The 14891-nt window shown below is 45.7% G+C and overlaps 1 protein-coding gene across 18 annotated transcripts in view; it reads right to left on the bottom strand.

Annotated features, from left to right (window-relative positions):
* The window catches only part of LOC308072247 (ankyrin repeat domain-containing protein 9-like), a 39808-nt gene that overhangs the window by 23258 nt on the left and 1659 nt on the right, over nt 1–14891 (bottom strand). For 6 of the 18 annotated variants that reach the window (XM_080408857.1, XM_080408841.1, XM_080408843.1 and 3 more), the window contains exon 1: nt 1–14849. This exon is cut by the window's left edge. The gene's annotated coding sequence lies outside the window, so the exon portion shown is untranslated. Of the gene's footprint in view, nt 14850–14891 lie in introns of those variants that run through there. The other 12 variants (XM_080408844.1, XM_080408847.1, XM_080408849.1 and 9 more) reach the window with 10 other exon arrangements.

Below are 14891 nucleotides of genomic sequence, written 5' to 3'. Positions count from 1 at the left end.
AATACAACTTTTCGGAAAGAAGAAACTCTGAACACTAACATATTTAATATTTAAATGGCAGGCCTTTACAAACTTGCATCATCCTAGTCTCTTCCATTCAAGTGCTCTGTGCTTTTCCCAATAGAATCACGTGGTGACATTATAAACATGGGATCAAAATGCAGGTTTCTCCCAGGTAAAAGGTGTCAGTGAACCAGCCAGTGACCTCTCTGCTGGAGAAAACTGGAACTGCTTAGATGCCAGCCACAGGCACCAGAGAACAGAGCTACAAGCTGCCCAAGAGCTCAAACACGATACCAGATTTCTGAATGAGAACAGCTCCCATGAGCAGTTTCATGAGAGAGATATTGAGTAATGTATCTGGGACCAGTACAGCATCGAGACATGGAAAATTATGGCTTTTAAGTAACCAGTCAGCCACCTTGCACCTGCATTATCTTGTCCAATTGTTTCTGATTTTCCACAACCATGATACTGGTTTTGCTGTCATGAGCAATATAGTGGCAGGACTCAGGAGAACTGGTTGTATATATTCCTGCAACAATTTCTCCAGCAAAATCAGCCACAAAATGTCATAAAGAGAGGAATCTAATATCTCATTGACCTGAAGTAGCCTGGGCTTCCCTATGGGCATTAGCTCCTACCAGCCCCTAAACCATGCAAATTCACCAATAGCATCTGGCCTTTAGAGCGGAGCAGCAGGCTGGTCAGTAAGACAAGGGCTGTAGGTAGAGAAATGTCCCAGGTTCACAGCAGCTTATAAGGTGAAGTGGATTCAGTAAGAGAGGAAAAGGGAGAGGAGCCTATCCGTGGGTGGCAGACACTGGAAGAGAGAGGCAGCCAAGTTAGGCAGGGAGCACATTTTGGAGCAGGTTGATGGGCCTCCCTTTCAAAAAAACTAGGCTCAGGCCTAAGAGTTACAGATTGCTGCACAATTTGTGCCACACCAAGGAATGCAGGTTTTAAGAGGGTCCTTCAAAACAGGTGCTTCCCTGGCTCCCTGGAAGCAGTATTCTGGCTGCCAGGTCCCTGCAGCAACTAATACATGCACTTGGCCCGGGGTCTCCGCAGTTCTCCCTGTCCCCAGCAGAGCTGCCTTCCAGTCTTGGGCAGAGCCAGTTTCAGTGGGCTGAGCGGAGGCAGAGGAACCAGAGTGAAGCTGTGAGTGGCTCATCCTCATCAGAACAGAGAGGAGCAGTCCTGTGACCAGCTGAAGGGATAAGGCAACTTGGTTCATTATTTCTCTTCTGTGTGCATGTGGAAGCAATGCAAACCCTGGCATAACCCTGGACTATGCTATTCATCATAAGTCACTTGATGGTGGGATTTGGCAACCAGCCTTCTTACAGCCACCATCGTTTCATCTTCCCTGTAAACATCTGCAAATTATCCTCCTTCAAATCCTGCCTTTAAACTTCTCTTTGCTGGGATGCCAACAAGAACTGTGGCTTACCCCATAGCCTCTGATGTGATCTGCCCTTATCTCATTCTCTTATTTTTTTCTTCCTTTTGCTTCCCTCTCTGAAATAAAGGATTCTAGATCTCAATATGATTATTGAATGCTGTTTACTCCCAATCTGTGTTGTTTTTATTTCCATGCCTGCAAATACAAGCTACTGTTGGAGCCCAGTCTGAAAGAAAATATCCCAGCATGTGATCGGCAACTGCAGCATGCTCAGCTCTTGTTTCTAAATCCTGTTTCCCAGCAATTCTTCAGGGAATCAATTCACACTGATTAAATGTGCCAGTATATTTCATTGTATGTGGAGGATCTGCAGATCATCCTTCAGAAAAGTGGAACCATGAAAAAGTAACTGAGTAACTAAGAGCAGTTTACTGTACGGTGCAAACTGCAATTACACTTTGAAATGGTTAAAACTGAGCTCTAGGTAAGAGATACCTCAGTGACTCCTGTACTCTTTAATCCGTTTGCAGCCAGCAGTTGATAGCATTTGGATAAACATCTGCTGAAAGTGTGAATGAGAGCCACCAAATTCATGAGTGCAAGACTTCTTTCAGGGTTTCCCAAGATTTATGATCACTCTCAGACTCCAAGGTCTGAGATTGCTGCTGACCCTGTTTCTTCAAGCCAATATTTGTTTTCTCTCTCTGGAGGGTGAGTCTTGAGTTGGGAAGATTTCCATTATTACAACTGACGAGGTTACTAAGCCCGGCTCCCTAGGCTGCCCAGCTGATGAGATGGCTCAGAGGGCCTTGGTGTAGCTCTTGAACTGGATCAAGCTGGCAGCCCCATGTTTTTGTGGCAGGCAAGCACCAGACCTGCTCTACAGCAGCAAGGTCTGGCTGGTCATGTAGGATCCATCTCACTAGCCCAATACAAGCCACCTGGGTTTGGTATCAGGATCCTGTAACCCAACAAGCTGGATATGTTTCAGGAATTTTTCTAAGAACTCACGTTTTCACATTTTATCCAGATCCCAGAAGCCTCTCACTGCACAGAAAACCCAAACAAAACAAACAGTCCAAGAACAGACAGCTCTCTTTTTGTACCCCCAAAATGCCACTCGGCATTCTACTACCCTCTTGCCTAGAAGACAAGCACCATGTTGTCCTCACAGAGGTTTTTTTGGCCAGTGTGCCACAAGCAGGTTTGACAGGACCGGAGATTGCAGCCTCTTATTGGAAATCAAATGAAAAGCCCAGCCAAAGCCAGTAGTGACTAATCCATTCTAATAATTACTTATGGGACAGATGATGATGATTTTCAGAACCTAATATTCCCTGCAAACTGCTGTCACTGAAAACACTGCAAATTTGTCAGTGTGCCCTCCATATAGGTCCCAGATTTCTTTGCTTCTTCCCTTTCCCATTCCAAACCAGTATCACCCTGTGTTTTTCAAAAAGCATATTTTTAGCTCCTCTGAGAGGAAGAAAGGGGCTAATAGTGTGAGATTTTTCCACTGTACAGGTAACAGAAATTATAGCGTGCAGCTGGGATTGCTCCCCTCACATGGAACTGGCAATCATTCCCTACCGATATTTTCTGCCAGTTAATTAAAAAGTGCTGTCTCCCTGGAGGGCTGTCCACACAAGGCCTTTTGGCTCAAATTTTCCAGGTGGTTTCGTTCCACTTCTGGGATCACGATGGTGGCCACCGGCATGGATGCTGACTGCAGACAACGTCAATCACAAGCTTGGGCTGAGAATCATTCCCCGCTCAAAGTGATTCAGGCTAGGAGAGAAAAGGAACGGAGGAAGGTTACATCTACAATAAAAATCAGCATCTAAAGACCAAATCTGTGCCTCAGTGTCAGCACCCGGCTGAATTATTAAAGCTGAAATTATCTTCCGAGGCTGATTTTCCTTTCCTTGCTTGTGTTAGTGGATCCTGCCTAGCAACAGAGGTGACCTCTCGAGGTTGCTTCTAGCAGCGTTTGCTCGCTGTCTGCGGCTCCTTCCTATCGGAATGAGTATAGCCAGTTTCTCTCTTCTCGTCAGTATCATCCTCCAATTGCTATGTGACAGCCCTGTTTTGTGGCATTTCAAGTTATAAACACTGTCAAGGAAGATTTAAATCCCCCAGAAAACAATTCATCTTTAAATAAAAATAAGTATCTATGAATCACACGTTTTAAAAATAAGCACTTATCAGAATTCACACTGTTTCGGGGTAGGAAAAGCTTCTGTTTGCCTCTAACAAAATCAGGGTAACTGTGACAGAAATGTTTGGTTTCTTTAAGGCTTTCTTCCCTCAGCTTCAAGAAAGGATAAAGCCCAGACCACTATGGTACCAGACAGTCCCAGCTGTTTTCTCTGCTTCTCTCTTCCAAATCAGGGTGGATTTAATCTAAGCTCTTAATTATAGACACCATTCTAAAAACTGTTCCCTGCTAAAATAAGGTATCAATTATGCACAGCTCCTCCGTGGTACCGGGCATGCGGTGAGTTAATCTGTTCCCTCACATCTGGCACTGGCCCCCACTGCCTTGCAAATCCCTGCCTGCAGACTACTCCCTCCCGGGAATGGATTAACCCCTTTCTCACTAGCATCTCAACTGGTTTGAAGGCTATATTCAAGTATATTCACAATCACAACCTGAAACGTTTCACTTTCAGCTTCCAGGTCCCAGTGGGGGCCTCAGAGGGCAGGGTCAAGGCTGAAAACAGGAAAGAGGTGGAAAATGCCTGTGAACGAAGCTGGGAATTGATTTCTTCCCACCAAAGTGCAAGGTGGTGTGCAGTGCGGGTCCCAAGACTGCATTCACAGCAAGTGCAGGAGACAGGAGAAATAAACTGCACCTACTCATCACATCTCATCACATATGCTTCTTCTGTACTTTGAAGGGATGTTTATTCCCAACTTATTTGCCTGGATGTAAGCCAATCCTTTACCTCCCTTCTGCTTCAATATATGAGTTTGTATAGAAAAAAAAAAAAAAAAAGTTGAGATGGGTTTGTGCCATCACACAGAACACAAAGGGTGATTTGCTTGTAGGACCAACAGCAAAGCCTTCGAATTCTACCAGCCTTTTTCTTGCTGTAGACTCATTCGAGTGCCTTGTGGAGACCTCCTCCCCTGTTCATCAGAGCACAGGTGGCCTCCTTTTCCCTCCCAGCCAGAGCTCAGTCTTGCTACAGCTCCAACAGTTATATGTAAAACTAACAGGAGAGTAACATCAGAAAATTATTTCCTATATTTATTTCCCTTTCCACTTGACATATACTGGTTTCTAGAAATGAAGAAAAAGACCAGTGTTGGTTGGAAAGCTGAATCCTGCTCAGCTGGTAGGAAAGAATTCCTCAGTGCTGTGGGTCTCAGTTTGAGAGCTGCTGTCATGAGCCAAAAATTGATTTCTAAACCACACTGTCTCATGTTGAATATTTATAATTCTACAATGCTTTTTTAGAAAGGAGAGATCACATAGCTTAGCTCAGGCTCAAATGACTCCACAAAAAGCAAAGCAGCAGGGAATCAAGCACACCAAGCTCAGCGAGGAGGCACAATCTGTAAGAAACTCTCAAAGTTTGATTGAGGCAAGAAAATCATTGTGTTATGATACTACAGTGAGATATGCATGAAAGGCCTCTTTCATAAGGTGGTCATCTGCCTTAATGTAGTGCCTCAGGCTATTTTGAAATGGTTTATATACACAGTTGTTTCAGCTCACTGTTTGCTCAGTTTGTTTACTCTAAGCAGCGGTGTCAACACAAATTTCTCTAGGTTTCAATTTCATTTACTTTTCTAAGCCTCGTCTCAGCTTTACCTAGATTCCTGTGTTCAACAGCTAACTCAGAGCTGGAGCTTGCCACTGCCTACATGCAAATGAAAGATCAGATTGCAGGTGTGGGCCAAAGAACTGAGGAATAGATAAAACAAACAAGCTGCAGTAGCAGTAATTTAATAGCTAAAACAAGGGCTAAGGAGCATTTGCCCTCAAGTGTGATGAGTCAATGTAGACAGAGCTATGCCACACAAAAAAACCCCAAACAACAAAACAACCCTCCCAGGTTACCCAGAATAAAACCCCAGGAATAATGAAGTCTTGATTAGCTTAAATTGATCATTTAGCAACCATCTCTTGTTGGTCTCAATTGTGTCTGCTGACGTTTTGCTCACAGGCGTACTCAGTGAGTCATGGCACACTACCCCCCACCCCGACCGAGTTCCACCATGTTCATTTTTCTGGAGCTAATGACAACTGTTAGTAACTGTGAGCGAGCACAGATGCAAGTATGTGGGCTGCCCGTGGACTGCTGTATGACAATTCACAGTGGCTTATGTATGCATCACTGTCCTAGAAGTTCAGGATGTAAGCAGGAATGTGATGCTTCATATGCTATCTTCAGAACCGGGGGGGTAATTAACAACCACAGAAAACTCACCTGCCTGACAAATGGTTCAACTCTGCTGTCAGTTACTTAGCAGGTGCTGAAGTGAATTTGCCAGAGAAAGCTTTTCCTGGTGTTTCAGACAGATTTTGACCTATTTATTTTTAATCCATCTCTTGGCTCTGTCATTTTGCTCTTCTGCCCCTAGTTCTGAGCTGCTCCATTTGCTTCATCAGCTGCCATTCTTTTGTGTGTAAGCATCACTGGATTTATCTTGTTTGCTTGCTATTTTGGGGGAAGGAGTACTGCACTGTTCTGTTCCTTTGGGAGCTGCCCACAAGAAGTCTTCCAAACAGAAACACATTTGCTCAGGACTTACACAGCTTGGGAGAAGCCAGCTAGTTCCCTTTGCTCACAAGCAGTTACGCTGTCTGCACACTGTGAGGTTCTGAGTTTGCTTCTCAGCTTGAGGTAGCAAGAAAAAAAACCACAACAGACAAACCCCAAATCCCAAGCAGTTTTGACTACCAGATTTTATCTGGTAGGGGAGGAAAAGTACAGAAGGGCTCTGAGATTACTGCCAAATTGGTACTGGGGTGTCAGGAAAAGAAGAAAACACAGGTCAATCAAGTACCAAGTTTAAAAGCATCCCAGTCCTTGTGGTGTGCTTGTTCTTGATTTAGTTTGTTCTCAACTAACATTGGATCTCCCCAAAGTGAATTAGAAACTGCCAAGCATGTGCATGATTTTTTAGGCAAAAATCTGCAAGGAATTGGAATGAGATCAGACATGTTTCTCTTGCTAACTGATGAGATTTGAACCCAAGATTCCACCAGACTGAGGTCAGTACGTTTCCATGGAGAAAGGTCCTACTAAATTATAATAGCTGAATTTTTAAAAAAACAAGAATTAGGAAATGCCAGCAGAAGTGCTGTACTGTGAGAAGTTCAAATTAACCTGTTCTTATCATCCACTTCCTCAGTTAGTGATGTCATTTTAATTCTAAAATACAGTCACGGTCCCGAGGGCACTAAAATGCATTAATTGCATGACCAGCCTCACCTGAGGCCTCCACCCACACTCCCTGCCACAGGCTCCAGGGCTCCATTTAACCTCTGGGCCGAGCAGTTGTTTGGATTCTGCCTGAGCTGTACTGCAGCCTTACCTTTGGGATGGACTGCGGACCTCTGCTGCACGTAGTTTTTCTCCTGGATGGGTCTCTCAGGTGCATGTTACAGTTTGCCTCTGGTCTTCTTGCTCCTGCATGGAGTCTGGACCTGGTTTGTCACATGCTGTGTCTGGGGCTGTTGGTGGACCCTGCTACCAGTGTCTGTCCCTGCTTGCTGCGTTTAGGACTTGTGGGACTGTGCTCCATCGGTGCTTGTGTTAGGATTGCCTTTGGCTCCTGGCTTAGCCACCATTTGGCAACAGCAGGCTATTGCTGTTCCCTGGCAAATATTCTGGAGTTAAGCCTGCCCTCATTTAAGTTACTGAAAGAAGCTAGTTCCATGTGGCACCTTTCGCCGAGATATCCAGCCACCTGTGGCATTCCATCTTCACTCATGCAGAGCTGTCTATGCATATTTGCGAAAAATGAGTCCCATGAGGAATGTACCTAGTTGTAGCTTACAGCTCCTCCTTTTTATTTTAGGAACAGGTTTATATGGCTCCCTTCTGTTGTCTGCTACAGGTTTCTTCATATCTATCTACTCATCTCTCTGGGGTTTGCTTTTTGAATGCTGTTGAGTTAGTGGATGCAGGGGGTGGCTGGTTTGTGTAAGTAAGCATGGGCTGGGCATTCCTGCCATCTCTCTGCACAGGGTGAATTTGGAGCCTGTTGGTGTCCTAAGCTCTAATAAACCGCAGGGTATGCTTGGACGTGCAGTGACCACATGTTCTCAGTGCTCCTCCTTCTAGACCTGCAGCGTTAACCTCACTAACTGGCCCACAAAGAAGCTATCTTGATAGCCTACCCAAGACCATACTGCCCGTGACAGAGCAGCTTTTCAACAGCATTGTGCCTGCAAAGGTGACATCTGACAGAGCCCAACACCCAGCTCTCCTGCTGATGCTTTCCCAGGTTTGCAGACCTTACAGCAGTATTTCTCCATTAATGTTGCCTATTAACCCTCATCTGGCCGTGCTGGTATCTTCTTCTTACTGCTACCTTCTCTTTGTCGCTATATGATTAATGTATCTGAACTCAACAGGAAGAAGCACAACACACCTTTTCAGGTATGCTATGGTCTTTCCTGTTCACAGCTTAGCATAAGGTTGAGACTGGTTTTCACAGCGTGGTTTTCAAGGGCTAAGATATAGCATTAGATTGGTTAGTTCAGTCTAATGAGTCTTTTCAAACCAGTCTAGATTTTAACAGGGCACCTGTAAAAGTATGTTTGCTTTTTGCTGGTTAGAGATTCACGAAGGGATGATTGCTTCATCTAGCCTCCCACATTCCAGGCTGAGGCTGGACTATGAGCTAAGTCCCTGTTGCCTAAGTTGCTCTGAAATGAATGGGAGTGAGGCACCTACATGATGCCTTTTAAAAATCTGTCTAAACACTGTAATAATAATAATAATTAGCTGTCACATTAACAGATGCCTAGAAGCTTGACTAATAATGATGCAACAGCAGTAATGATGGAATACTCTTCCATGCTTTATTGGCAAATTACTGGGTTTTGTTTGCTTTGTTCCTGCTTTGTGCCCCCTCAGAAAGAGTGTCCAACTCTTCCGTTAAAGCCCTCCTCTTTCAGAACCTAGCCTGCTGTGCCTTCAGCCCCGTGCTCTGTAGGGGGTACAGGTCCCATACCAAGTTGCCACTGCTGTAGCTCAGCTCCCTGCTGAGGTACCGTTGATGCCCTGTTGTCTGCCTGTGATGTGATGTGCTTGTTGATGCATAATCATCTGTGAAGGCCAACTCCCCCTTGCATCATGTCCTGCAAGTCTAGGAAGAAAGCTTGCTCATCTCTGCCAAATGTGAGCAATCTGTATGTGTAGTCCCAGTGAAATAATAAAACTGAATCAGGCATGTTGTGGGTTGCTTACATGCATGCTGTTCTACAGTTTTGTGGGCGCACCTGAGTTTAACACTGTAGCTCCTTACTCTTCTTGCTTCCACCCATTTCACTGGCTTATGAATGACTCGGGCTACCTTTATCATCAAGTTCCTTGCTAGCCTAACTGGCAGCCTGTCCTGTGTAAGGCCAATCACATGTGCTGAATAATTATATTATTTGTTGTATCAGCAAGTGACCACATGAAAGCCCTCAAGCACCCCTCCCTTGGGCTCTCAGTCAAACTGGAGCCTGAACAGCACAATTCAAGACTTTGCACAGGGCAAGGTGCTCCAGCTAGTTTGCTTTGCCTCTCCTGTACTCCTAATTAGTATCTATGCAGCAAGGATTGCACTACTTAGCTCAGCAAAGTACTTTAAAATCTTTACGCGCATGATACTGTGTAAGTACAGTCTCATCACTTCACATTACAAGGTAAGAACTGCAAATAGCTTCCAGCTTTTTGTTACTGCTGTACCCAGGAAGGAAAGAAATGCTTTCTCACATCTGTGGTGGTGTCAGTAATGCCCTGGAATAAACAATGTATCATCTCTCCTAGTTTGTCCCCAAGGCAAATACATTATTGTTTACTCAGCTGTACAGCTTATCTCAGAGTTGACAGCCTCCTCGCAGACCTCTAAAGCGTTTGCAGAAAGGGTGCTCGGCATTTTCTGTTTCATCAGATGTGGGCTTCTCTCACAAGTTTCACTTGTTGAAACACACTGTGCCTTAAGGAAGGGGGTGCCACCCATGTGCCAGGCTGCTGGACAGAAAACTGGGTTTGAAGGCTGCCTTCTCAAGGCTTCTTTATCCTGATGACTGGTTTTAAACATGGACACACACCTGCTGAGCTCTCCTCCTGGTCTTACATGCAGCTTGCCTTTACAGGAGTTTTTGACTACAACCAAGTATTATTAGGTTGTCAAGATCACAAAACAAGCCTCGCCCCGCTGCCCCCCTTTTCAGTGGTATGGATGAACGTATTTCTTGGGTAGGCTTCCACGCCCCTTTCCCTTGCATGTCTGGTCTCTCCCTTTTATGTGTGCCACTTGTTTCTTCCCCAGGCTTTGCTTGCCTTTTGCTCTCTGCTCCCTCTGAATTGAGCATCTTTGATAAATGTCTTTGGGTATGTATCTATGTACAAAAGAGAGTAGTAAGTCTAGAGTGGGACTGGCTCTTTCCCTTTAAATAGGCTTACCTCTGGCACACAAAATCCTGCCTCCTGAGCAGGGGGGTGGTACAGTTAAAAGACTGATAGCAATATTGAATCAGCACCAAAACCTTCAAGGAAACAAGCTAGGAAACCCCACCCAGAGCTCTAGGAACAGCGAATGAAAAAGACTGATAATGCTACAAAGATTTATTTTTTTTCCCCTTGCACTCCTGTCTGTGAAGTGACAATTCTAATCCCCAGTTCCCTCGCTTGGTAAGTGCAATCACAAAAAGAAACAGTCACAGTAATTCCCTTGGGCCTCAGGTGTGTATATGTAATATTTCCAAGCTAGTAGACTCCTTTGATTATATCAAAAAATGGTGAACCAGTGTAGCCGTTAAAGTGTCCTATTCTGTATGTGCTCTGAATATCTCTGTGTGGGGCCCTTTCTAGCCCAATCTGTCTTTGTTCTCATCCAGTGCTCACAAACAATAGGGACAGCCCAGACTGTTTGATGAAGTCCACGTGCATCGTGCATCGGAGTAGCTGCTCTCCCCCAAAATGTTTATCTCGTCTCCTGGCAGACAGCTGTTGTGATGTTTTTCTGTGCCAAAGGAGTGGTTCCAGCTTCACCTCCTCAGCTAAGGATGAAAGCTCACTTGAAATCACTTCGTGCAAAATACAGGGGAGTTGGCAGCTGGATCGTTGCTGGCCCTGTTCAGCTGGGTCAGTGCAGCACTGCCCCATTGCATCTTCCCCCCACTCACATGCGTGTGCATCAGATGGAGACTTTGCCTGGAGGAAGTGGCATAATCAGATGGCTATTATCCATGTGTTGGACACTGGATAAAATCTCCCCAAAATAAAAGGTCTGAAAACTTGTAAGATCTTGCAGAGCACTGCCACTGTACAGCAATTTGTGAAACAGCAGCAAGGGAAAGCAGAAGCATGCAGCTGTCATACAGGTAGCCTGTCCTCCAAGTCTCTGATGATCCTTCTGAGCAGGACCAGGTTTCTAAGCATTTTCCAGGAAGGAGGGATGGAGTAACCCTGTCCCTTGGCAAGATAAGGGGGTTATGGGAGCCTGTTTACAGAAAGAATAATAATCAGCCTGACCCTTTACAGGAGACCACAACCTGAAATCTCTCCTTATTTCAGTAATTGTCCTCTATTGTGGAAAACTGAAAAAAGAGGGCCTATCAATGCAACAAAACCTGCAAGATCACCATCCCATCTTTGATATGTTTGTATCACCACCCATCCTACTTGGCAACCTTGCTTTCTTTGCTAGGGAACGGCAGTGAGTCCTGCTCACTGCAATACTGATTGGCTTCAGGGTGATTTGTGTCCCTCTGCAGACCTCCCTGAACTGTGCTGTTCACAACGATGACTCTTCGTTTCTGCAGGAGAGCGCTGCATGTTCCCTGGCATTGGGCCTGCTACTGTCTCTGTTCCTGACATCTTAATAATGGCATGTAAATTCTGAGTCCCTCTAAGTTCTTTCTTTGATATGGCTCCTGGGTGCTTTGGGTTTTACACTTAAACAACTTTTAAAATCTGGCTAACAGCTACTAGGTATGATGACAGGGTAATGAGACCAGCTCTGCCATTATGGAGAGGGCATTGAGGGACCTCCTCATCACTGATCATCATCTTCCGATGTCAAGATTAACTGCATAAATAATTTTCCCTGGCAAAATACAGCCATCTGAAAAGGTGGCTGTAAATGGTGTTTGTGCCCATGTCAGCTTTCAGGTAAGTCAAAAGCAGTAGGTGTCAGCTTGTGAGGGAAAATGAAAGGTAATTAATTTTTTCGTGTGTCAGTAGGCTTACTTTTGAGAATGAAGCTGCAGGCTGTACCATCTCCACTGGAAAAACACAAGCTTATCAGTAGCCACTGCACTGTCAAATAACAAAAGCAGCTAGGGATGAACCCAGCCTTTGATGTGAGGCAAAGCTGAGAAGGCATAGAGGGGGCATCTAAGAGTCAAGCTGCCTCTCAGAGAGATCACAGCCTGTAAGTCTGGCCCTATATTTCAGCTGCCTCCTCTCTGCTGCCAGAAATCCCGGGCATGGGAGAAACAGCAATGGAAAAAGCCACTAGATTGCTGTCCCACCTCAGGCATGCCTGGTTTGGTAGGCTCAGCTTTGCCACATAGGAATCCAAAAGCATACTGGAAAATTAATAGTGGTTCCAGAGGCCAAGTAGGAGTAAAAACCACTAAGCTGTAACATTTTCTCTTTAAAGAGAGAAGGTCTGCACAAGCATCCCCCCAGCCCTGACACTAATTCAGTGGGATGTACCCAGGTCCTGCTGCATTCCACTTAAGTTTTGTCAGAGGCTTTAATTAGATCAATATGTTAGTGTCCGAGTTTCATTGCACAATTCTTTGTGATTAATTCCTCACTCACCTAATTTTCTCTGAAACGCTTCTGATAGTTGCTCACAGTGCTGGAAAATGGATTTAGATGGTACAAATATTAAAGGTGAGCCTCACTAAGGCTACTGGATGCAGGCATGTTCCCCCTCTCTGGTTTGTTAAGTTCCAGATCTAACACAGCCTTTTCTGCTCAGTAGGGCTGCACAGAGGACTGGCTCTTCAAGAGTCATTTGGGCTATCGTGATATCAATCAGCTGTGGAAAAGGCCCAGTGTCTTCCCAAATACTGACTTAAGAAGTAAAGGAACAGACTGCTGACTGTACTGCATTTCTCTGTGTCAGAGGAGGATTAATTAACATTTTCAGGCTGCTTTGAAAATGAAGAATGCCATGCAGTATGATATTGCTGTTCCTGTTTTTCACCCTGTAGCTGATAGGAAGATTGTCCCTTACAAACTATTTGGAAATTGCTTTTGGTGTTTTTCAGCGGAGCTGCTACAGCCTGCTCCTTCATTCTAATAAATGTGCCCTACTTCACCCTCCCCTGTCTCCCTTCCTCTAAGCTCCTCTGCAAGGGAAATAAAAACATCAGTCCCTGGCACCATCTGTCCAGCACAGGCTAATCCATTCTCTGCTTGTCTCATGGTCAATTTGGTTTCTTTCTGATTGGTACAGCTACCCTTCCTATTGCTCAGAATTAAATTGCATTCATAGGTTTGTGCTTTGCTTTATTTTCATGGTAAAATTATTATGACTATTGCAATGTTCAGACATACGTCCCCTTCATATGCCCAGACTGGAGAACAGCACTTAAGCAAACATACAACCACACTGTAAGGCAGGTAGCATTGCTCTCCCCATTTTACAGAAGGAAAATGAGGCAGAAAGAACAGACTTACCCAGGGATGTATGCACGCCTCAGCAGCAGAGCTAAGCAGAGAGCTCACAGGTCCCTGGATAAGACCCAGTCACTGATATCAACTAAAGCACCATTGTTTCACCTCTTTTTCCTCTTGTTTTGGCCTTTTTTACAGTGATCTCTGTGGGAGCTTTGTAACGATGATTAAGATGCGGACCTTCACGTAGCTCCTGTGACGAGACTGAGCAGATCCATCGGGGCCAAAGCTCACAGTTACTTGGGGAGGCACAACAGGAGATCAGGTCAATCTGTTAACAAACAGGGCATGTTAGACCAGTTATGTCCTCCATTTGATGGTGGTAAATGGGGCCCTAGGTGCAGTCTTTATGCATGCCTTCCAATATTCTTAGCACTTCTGCTGTCCCCATGCAATTAACTGAGAGGTGATTGCTGTCTTGACAAGACTGCTCTGACACTTTTCGCTTCCTTTGCATGATCTAAAAAGAGGTTGATGACAGGTTCAGGATCAGGCCAGAGCTGACCATACTGAAGAGATCTGATTTTTTGGAGGTCTGCCCAAAGCAAACAGCAGTTCTCAACATATCAATGTTGACCCGTTGCTGACTGTGTAGCCTCATGCAGGCAGTTGTGTACCCCTCTGCCTAGCTATTTCTAACTGTAAAAGACAAAATCCCTGCAAGACACAGCTGAAGAACAGCTGGGTATATAAGTATGTGCTGCCTGCCATGCATTCAGAGATGTCCCTTTGCCTTTTGAAGTGAAATGACAGAAGAGTCAGGCTGAGCCATTCCTTCCTTCAATTACTGCAGCTCCTCTGGTGAGACTACACAGATAAACCCAGGTATCTCCATACATGAGAAATATACTTTCTCTACCATGGGTGTGCTCTTGTTCAGAAATCCTTAAAATGGCAATGGCTTGCCCTGCAGAAGGAAAATAACCACCCCTTTTCAGGTCTTTTTCATACCAACAACTCAAAAGTCTTTTTTCCATTGTATTGGCCAAGACCATGATTTATCTGCCAAGGATACAATCTGTGTGAGAGCACTGAACCATTAAAACTGGCAGGGAATTGATAACACATAACCAATGGCCAAGAAGGGCTACAAACACTTTTTCTTCCCTGATCTTTCATCTCCATCATGGGCAATATTTTAAGGTGTCACACAAAGATTTCAACTCGAGCGGCCTGGCACACTGCAGGTGCTATCAGTCATAGCTTCACTGAGGTGGGGATGCGGCTGATGGCCACCTACCTCAGTGTCCTTCCTCGCCTCAAACCCTGACAGGGCTTATGGCATGGTGAAGCCTGCTGCCAGGGCTGGCCCAGTTCTCTGGGCGAGCAGGGGCCTGGGGCCTGGGACGGAGGGCAGGCGAGCACGAGCCTGGGGTGGAGGGTGGGCCCAGCGAGCAGGGGCCTGGGGCGGACGGCAGGCCTGCAGGCGCGACTCCCTCCCCTTTGAAGGCGGGAGGCCCGGTCGGCGCGGCACACCCGGCCGGGCTCCGGCGTTCGGCTGCCGCAGCGACAGGTGCGCGCCAGTGACAGAGCCTGCTGTCGGACTGCTGGGGGAAGGCGGCCTGCCCTCGCTTCCCCGGGGCCGCAGCGCCGACGCCAAGCCGCCGCCGTCCCGC

Source organism: Falco punctatus (genome assembly GCF_963210335.1).
Source record: "Falco punctatus genome assembly, chromosome: 12".
Lineage (NCBI taxonomy): Eukaryota > Metazoa > Chordata > Aves > Falconiformes > Falconidae > Falco > Falco punctatus.
Note: the sequence above shows the minus strand (reverse complement) of the source record. Positions and strands in the feature narration are given on the sequence as shown.